At 48.8% G+C, this 8,696-nt stretch overlaps 1 long non-coding RNA gene across 1 annotated transcript; it reads right to left on the minus strand.

Moving 5' to 3' along the window:
- Nucleotides 1-472: 472 nt before the first annotated feature.
- On the minus strand, nucleotides 473-3,029 carry LOC114065148. Its single transcript, XR_003572883.1, has 2 exons — nucleotides 2,858-3,029; nucleotides 473-2,513 (listed from the first exon to the last, which is right to left on the minus strand). It is a non-coding gene; the product is annotated as an uncharacterized LOC114065148 (long non-coding RNA).
- Between the last annotated feature and the right edge of the window lie 5,667 nt (nucleotides 3,030-8,696).

Below are 8,696 nucleotides of genomic sequence, written 5' to 3' on the forward strand. Positions count from 1 at the left end.
ATTGATTAGTTTAATAACAGGCAGTTGATATGCAGCCATAAAATTATGCACTTTTACTCATCAGCCTGATTGAACTCCTCTGCTGACTGTACAGGAGCAGAATGGCAGAGTTAAAATAATGAGGGAAACAGCCAAGGGAAAAGCAAGCGTGGTGGTGTTATTGTTTTAAAGCTGAGCGAGAAAATGGGTCCAGGGAGGAGCTTTTCCAAAATAAATACCAAAATACAGAGGGAAAATGTTAAGATGTAATTAGCACTGGTACGAGTGCCATTAAATGTCTACAGGGGTTGGAGGCGTCAGCAGAGCTGCTTTTACACCCACGTGGTCTATGTTGGGGTTTCAGGAGGTTGGGGCTGACTCTGCTGAACACCCCCAGTCCCCACCTCCTCAGAAAGAGCCCTTGGCAGGGTGAATCGAATCAAGGGGGAAAAGATGGGAATTCAGTTTGTTGTCCTGTTTGGTTTTGGGGAATTTTTTTTTTCCCCCCCAATTCTGGACAAGGAAGGAGGGATATAAGGATGGAGCTGGAAAGAAATGTGACTGGGAAGGGTTTGTCCCCTCTGCCCCCATGCTAATGGCATCAGTGGAGCGGAGACGGTGTGATGGGGGTGTGGGAAGCACCAGAGCACTTCCAGCCTGGCCTGGAGAGAAGAGGACTCCTCTCAGTGACGTCCCCACGGCCCTGAGCTCTGCTCTCCGTGTTTCTGGGCACTGGGGAGCTGAAGTCAGACTCTGACCTGCGGGTTGTCAATCACACTCTGCAAAGCCACCAAAGGGAATTGAAGGTTCCCACTCAGCCATGAATCAAAATGCAGGAGCAGGCAGTGGGGCTCGCTGATGAAGAGGCACACAGCCCCCGTCCATGCGCGGAGAATGGCATTTAAGACTTTATATCCCAATAAAATATTTCCCAGCTCTCCAGGCAGGGCTTTGCGGGGTTGACAGGCTCACTATTTGTCCTGCACACATTCATTTTATTTATAAGACCAATTTGTCTGTGAATAGGTCAGCCTTGTGCCTGTGAAATGTTTTAATTGAACCTTGTCACGTGCTGTGTCCCCAGCACAGCCATCACACAGCCTTGACCCTGGGTCCAGCCTCCAGCCAGAATACAAAGCTGTTCAGATTTTCCCTTTGGGGCACGTCTCCCTGAAGGAGGGGATGGGAACAGGGGAGGGAACAAGTGGCACTTGGCATTTATTTTCTCCCAGAGAAATGCTTGGTAAAGGGTTGCACAGCCCTTCTCCCTGATTGCACCCCATCCAGGTTGTTCCTGGAAGCAAGGCTCTTCCTTATTTGCGCCAAAGGGCTTTGGGTCAGGCCACGTGTGGGTTGCAGGATGCTGTTGGAGATGACACACAGCTGGACTGACATATCCAAGGGTACTGCTTCTCCAGCTTCCCCCCTGTTTATTATGGGTTTATTATGTTTATTATGGGTGCCCTCGCCGGTGGTTCTTGGGTGGGCTTTCCTCCTGGGCTCCTCCTCTGCCACCTTCTGTTTCCCATCTCCCTCTGGACAGGAGCTGTTGGGTTGTGTTATCTTGTCCGGATTATCCCTCAGGAAGCTCCTCCACAGCTCCTGACACCCAGGTGCTGACTGGGTCACCCTGTTGGGCTGAGACAAGTGTCCCCTGAGGCCAGGGGGGGACATTCATTGTAGAGTCAGGCCAGGATCCCTGATGTGACCTCCAAAAGATCTCAATGCCCATGTGTGGGGCCCCAGATACTGCCAAGATCCCCAGTGACCATCGTGGTCAGAGCTCACATACAGCCCTTTGGACTCTGCAGAGGCAGCACTGGGCAGGACTCAGTTTCTGTCCTTGTGCAGGATGGACTCAGCCTGTGTCACTCCTGATGGACATTGCTCCTCCTTATCCTTCAAAACCTCTAGTGATGGAGATCCATGATCTTCCCTTTGCTCACTCCAATGTTTCACCGCTCTCAGAGAGAGGTAGGGGTACAGCTGCTTCTGGTATCACTTTAGGCACCCTGTTTTCTGTGATTCCATGAGATTCCTGTGAAACCACAGCCCAAGTAACGTCCCAGAAAGAGCACAGCTAAGATTTCAAGAGCTGAAATAGTGAACTTCATGTCCCTCAGGGCAAACGTCCATAATCATCATCTACTCCTGGCAGGGGCTCAGCAACAGCAAGTCTGTCCTGGGTGGTTTTGCAGGGTGCTATGGAGCTAATCCAGAGTCTTTTGATGTACAGCACAGGGATGGATCAGAGACTGTGAAGAACATCCTCACACAAGCCCAAGAACCAGGAGTGAGGTGCTGGGTTGACAAGTTTGGAGCTCCAAGTCTTAAACTCTGTTTTCTCTCTCCACTGTTGTGGGTCTGTTCCCTTCCTGGCAGCCTGTCCTCTCCCTTGCACTGAGCAAAGGAACATGTGGAGTCTGCACTTGAATCCAGAGCACTGCAGGTGCTAAAGAAATACCTTGCTTCACTGCTAAGGAGCAGATCTGCATGTGGCTCCTTGTCCTCTGGGTTGGAGCGTGTCCTCCGGCCTGGAGTGGAAAGGATAAACACTCTGTGGCGTAGCAAAAACTTTGCTTTTGTTCGTCTTCCTCTAAAGCAAAACCAGACCCTGCAAATCACTAACAAATTGTCTTTCTGCAAGAGCAAATCTTGGTAAAAGCTGTCTGGGTTTCTTTATGCAACGGAGTTGGAAAACTAAATTTAACTGCTCCTTCAGGCTTCCCTCCCCTTTCTTTTGTTTTCTGGCAAAAGCCCCGTTACCAGGATGGAAAGCTTCAGTATTGAAATTTGCCATTAAAGTTTTAAAAAACAACCACCACAAACATTTCCAAATACTTTGGAGGAAAAAAAAAAAAGCAAAAGTAAAACCCACCAAAGCTGTTTTCCCCTCTCCTTACTTTGAGCAGGTGCAAAGAAGAGCCCTTTCCAAGGTAAAGGAAGAAAGCCTAAGAGGAGGCAAAGGAAGATGACGTGGACAAAGGCTGTGAGAACAAACAATATTCTGACTCAAAGGATGTTGCAAACACATTGTATATACTCGGAAATATTTTAAAACCATTTTTAAACCAAAGCAGAAGCTGAGGAGGAGTTGGCCAGCGGCAGGAGGGGAAAGACATGGAGCTTGAATTAGGAGTTCAGGGAGAGTGAACGATCCTCAGCCCTGAGAGGGAGCTTGGGGGCAGCATGAAGAGGGCAGGAGCAGAAGCAGTGAGGATGGGGAAGCCACCAAATTGAGCAGGCTGGTGTGGGATGTGGCAAATCACTAATACAACAGGGGTGATGATATATAGTCCTTTCTTGAAGTTGTCCAAGCACAGCAGCCTGAAAGGTGTCAGGGCCAGAATCTGCCTGTTCAGCTGCAGGTACAGCCTGAAATAGCAGATTCAAATGGTTAATAAAGGGAATGTTTATGCAGTGGTTCTTGCCAGCTGAGAGGGGAAGCCTAACAGCGAGTGCCTAGTTATTCCTGATTTCTGCTCTTGGCAGAAGATTTGGCTTGGTGACCTCCTGAGGTCCCTTCCAACCTCATTTATTCCTGGTCCTATGGGCACGAGTCAATGAGCTCACCAGGGTCCTCATACATATTGCATTAAGGATGATGAAGAGAATGTGGCAAGTGAAGAACAGAATGAATTCAGTCCATGCTGAGTATCTTTCTCCAGACTTGAATATCATAGAACCACTTAGGTCAGAAAAGACCTTTAAGACCATTGAGTCCAGCCATTAAGCCAGCTCTGCCAAGTCTACCATTAAACTGTGTCCCCAGGTGCCACATCTACATGTCTTTTAAGTATCCCCAGGGACAGTGACTCCACCACTTCCCTGGGCAGCCTGTTCCAGGGCTTGAAAACCCTTTCTGTGAAGCAGTAATTCCTAATATCCAATCTAAACCTCCCCTGGCACTGCTTGAGCCCATTTCCTCTGGTCCTATGGCTTGTCACCTGGGAGAAGAGACTGACCCCCACAACCTCCTTTCAGGGAGTTGTAGAAAGTGAAATGGTCTCCTCTGAGCTTCCTTTTCTCCAGGCTGAACCCCCCCAGCTCCCTCAGCTGCTCCTCATCTGACTTGGGTTCCAGTCCCTTTCCCAGCTCTGTTTCCTTTCTCTGGACATGTTTCAGCTCAGCACACAGATAACCCCGAGGATGCTACAGCAGGATCTGCGTCCTTTACAGAACTGGCTTTTTACAGACTTTTCCAGGCTTTATTCTGGGGATGTCCCAGACCATCTCCATGGGTTCTCCTTCCTTCCTCTCCCAGAGGAGATAAAAATACTGGAGAAATGGGGAAGGGGATGGAAAAGGAAATGAAAGGGAAGGTTTGGGAAGGTTTGGGAAGGAAAGGAAAAGAAAGGGAAGGGAAGGGAAGGGAAGGGAAGGGAAGGGAAGGGAAGGGAAGGGAAGGGAAGGGAAGGGGAAAGGGGAAAAGAGAAAAGAAGAGAAAAGAAGAGAAAAGAAGAGAAAAGAAGAGAAAAGAAGAGAAGAGAAAAGAAAAGAGAAAAGAAAAGAGAAAAGAAAAGAGAAAAGAAAAGAAAAGAGAAAAGAAAAGAGAAAAGAGAAAAGAGAAGAGAAGAGAGAAGAGAAGAGAAAAGAGAAAAGAGAAGAGAAAAGAGAAGAGAAAAGAGAAGAGAAAAGAGAAAAGAGAAGAGAAGAGAAGAGAAAAGAAGAGAAAAGAAGAGAAAAGAGAAAAGAAAAGAGAAAAGATTTGCCAGTGATTTAAAAAAATATATTTTATAGAAAGCAAAATTGTTGTGAAGCAAAATGCAGGTCTTAAATACCCTGTTGGTGCTTTCCCCTCTGCGGGGCCGCTCCGGGGCCGCCGAGCGCGGTGGGGCGGCCGCTGCTTTTGTTTTCTTCCGTCCGAGTGACCTCCCGGTCACTCCAAATGTCACAGCGGCCTGTGGAGCCGCGGCTCCCCGCAGCCCCTTCCGGAGGGGGGAACACGCCGTCACCGGACGAGAAACTTGGCTGCTAAAACACCCGAGAGCAAATCGGTGTCAGAGACAACCGAGCCCCGGGAGCGGGAGGGAGAGAGGGGGTCGCTCTCGGAGATCGTGATTCATCAGCAGCAGACCCGGCGCTAAGGCTCCGTGGACTTCAAAAACGACCTCAATAGGCCAGGGTGCCCCCCAAGTTCCCCTCAAATGCCACCTTTGGGAATAGAGGGTTTCTTCTTGTTGTTTCACCCGATGCGCCGGTAAAACCCGGAGCCGGATAAAACCGCGCTGCCGAGCGTGGGGTCTCTTCCCCCCCGTGGCACCGCTTTATTTTGCGGTTTACATTTAGCTGTCACCGAGATGGGCACGTTAAAGCCATGGTAAGGCAAATATTTGCTCAGCAGGAAAAGCCGCCAAAAGGTAAATTGCCTGGCGTTACCTCCGGCGCGTCTCACATGGGGAGATGTGAGAGGCCGGGAAAATCCCAACCTCTGACCATTCACAGGCTATTAAAGATACCACTTCCCCCTCCGAGAGCTCATCTTCTGGCTTAAAGCTCCACTTGCCACGTGAGCAGCATTGATTTGAAAGTATCAGGTGCTCTGTTCATCTGCTTAAATCTGTTGAAATCCCGATGGAGCAGCTGATGGGGACCAGGAACCACTTGTCCCATTTTCCAGCGGAAATCCCAGATGGACCAAATGAGTTAGAGCGCCTCCAACGTTCCTCTTTCCCCTCATGGCCTGACAGGGTGTCTTCTGGCTGCACACAAGGTTTGGTGTGGGGGAATGCATACTGCTGCCCTTCGAGTGTATCCTGATAATTTGTCAGCATCAATGTTAAAAAAGGTGCCTCCTTTGGAACACAAATTCACTTGGACCTGCTCTCCACTCGCTGCTATTTTTCTCCCACAGATCAGGCAGCCCTGCATCCTGTATCCTCTCCCCTCGGAAGCAATCCTCAGCTCTAATGAAGTCCACTCCCAATTTTAGCTTTTGTTTGTTGGCCCTCTCCCTGCGCTAAATATTTATTATTATGACATTTATTATCACATTATTTTGGTGACTCACCATCCCCAACTTCCCAGCATTGTTTCTAACGGGAACTTCTCGGTACCTGTTTCATTAACACCCTGCATGGAAGCAACTTCACCCTCACATCCCTTCCCACGTTGACTCAGCCCTTCACCTCCACGACAAAACCAGTCCCTCCTGACCCTCCTTCGGGGCGAGTTCATGGCCTGCTCTTTGTCCACAGTGACCACTTCATCTTTTTGCACCATCACTGCTGTCCCCACGACCAGATGGGACTGTCCTTTCTTTGAATGTCACCAGGTAGTAAACACTGGTCCCAAGGCAACCATCAATTTTTTTTTTGTCCAGCGCTGAATTAATCCACAGCCACCATCCTGAGGTCCCCAGCTGAGTGATTGCATTTTTGATACATGACAGTGCATGTTCAGCAACGACCAGCTGTGTTTCCAGAAACACTAATGCTGTTCTGCTACTGCAGCACAGGCCTCTCAGGCTGAGATATCCATTAACCAAAATCTCCTAATTTCTGCAAATTAATGTCCAGAGCTCTTCTCCACTTCAGCCCAACAGCTCATAACAGATCCCTGACGCTGCCCACTCTTGGGTAATGTCAGCTCGAAGATGCAGAGGCATGGAAGGCTCTCTGGCTCTGAGGTATCGATAAATCTTAAATGAAATGTGGATTTTTTATTAATAGGTGTCCTCTGCTCCCTGTCCTCCCTTCCATCTTCCTCCACGCTGCAGCCCATCATTGCAGCACTCCACTCACCTGAACCCCTCATTTCTCACCCCAGACTCCCCACAGTACTTTCTGAACTACTGAAAATCTCTCCTTCTCTGTCGCATTGCTTTGACAACCAAGGCTTTCAGCTGCTCTGTCACAGAGGAGGTTCATGCCAGTATTTTTTGCTTTCTTTCTCAATCCCTCAGAATTATCTCCCAGCTGCTACCCCCTCCAAATTATTTCTTCTTCAGACTCAGGGGTTCTCTGCGGTCTGTGCTGACCTATGTAACTCCATGTGATGCTCCATCTGTTGTTGACTTCTATGTGTTTACTTTCTAAGGGGAAAACTGAAAACATGACTTCAAGCTCTGGCCAGTGTCACTGTCATTCCTCAAAAATAAGATCTGCTGTGGACTGAGCTCTGATTTGGATGGGCTCAAGGCTGTGGCTCAGCCCCAGGGGTGCTGACTGAGGGAGGGCTTGTGAACTGTGTCCTGTGCAGTGCTGCATCTCATGTGGGGCCACCTCGGCCCGCAGAGAACCGAGGATGTGAGCAGACAGACAGCACTGATCTGCTGTTCACAGCCACCAGCTGTGGGGCTGAGCTCGGAGGGGTCCCCAGAGTGTCTGACCTGACTTCCAGCTCCACCGTGGGGTGCAAAGCAATTCCCAGCATGGGAATCTTGGTTGTTGGCCTCCCTAAGCACAGCACAGCTCTCCAGAACAGACCATAACCCACTGGTTTGAGCTTGGAGCAGCTCACATGAACGCTCTATAATGGGAGTCAGACCCTGATACCTCAGCATAACCAAGATGCTACATTCAGACAGCTACTGGACTGAAGGCATGTCAGGGTTTATATGTACATAATTTTCTCTCTGATCCTGCCTCTATACAGGCATTCAACAGCTGGACCTCCAGTTCAAGTATATTTATAAATAAATACATCCATGCATGGCCAGTGAGGTGTATTAAACCCAGCTTATTTCAGAAATAGCATCGTTTTTCCTGGCGAAGGAGAGCAGCTTCTCTCATTTTCTGGGCCACTTGTATTTTTGGGCTTAGCGAGGCAAAATGCCAAGGAGAGACAGCCTGTTTACCTAAGAGCAGCTAAAAGAGCTGTGTGGCAATCAAGGTATCGAGTGGGTTGGGCTGAAAATAGATCAGCTTGGAAAGACTTTGATCAAAAATGCTCATCAGGGGACTGGATGGCCTTGAGCACCAGTAACAAGCTCTTAGGGAATATATCCCCTCTGCACAAACACTGAGCAAGGTGCACACTCCTCCCTCCCATCTCTCATGAACCGTATCATGAAATGGGATTAATTATCAGGAATGTGATCTTTTTTTTTTTTTTTTTTTTTTTTTTTCCCCCTGGGAAAACCCTTTTGAAAGGGTGTTTGTGGCCTCACTGAGATATTACTGAGTGCTTCACCTCAGCCTTTCTCGGTCAGTTATTATTGTTTAACCCTTTGAAGCTCTCCCGAGCTCCCACTCAAACAGGATCCACACCTTTTCCAAGCTGTTTTGCCTCTTCCTTTCATGTTGAGCAGACATGCTCTGCCCTGTGCCAAGCCTAACCTACCCAAGCAATTACCAAACTATTTGCCTGCAGCTCCACATATCTCACTTCATACAACACCTTGTGCCAGCTCTCCTTTCTGGGCATGTCTACATAGTTGTTCTGGCCCAGGGTCCAGGTCTGGCGTGTCTCTTGGCATCCTGACAGGCATGACAGATTACAGAAGAAAGTGTTCGGGCTCTTTTGGAGGCTCCAGGAAAGCTCTCACCCTGCGATAGGAGAGCAAGAACACAGCCCAGGCTCTGGCTTTGAAGGTGTGGGGCTATGACAGGTCTGGTCACAGGCCCTGGGCTCAGGTCCAGGGAGAACAAACAGCACCACCATGTCTCTGTAGCACTTTGTTAGGAAGTGTTTCCATTCCTTAATTATCTTATTTTGTAGTAAATGGGTTAAGATGCTGCCTGATGGGGTTCTTTTACTTTGCAGTTTTCCAGCTA

The sequence above is a fragment of the Empidonax traillii genome, unplaced genomic scaffold (genome assembly GCF_003031625.1).
Source record: "Empidonax traillii isolate 1590-97213 ecotype Southwest subspecies unplaced genomic scaffold, ASM303162v1 scaffold624:size695616, whole genome shotgun sequence".
Classification (NCBI taxonomy): domain Eukaryota; kingdom Metazoa; phylum Chordata; class Aves; order Passeriformes; family Tyrannidae; genus Empidonax; species Empidonax traillii.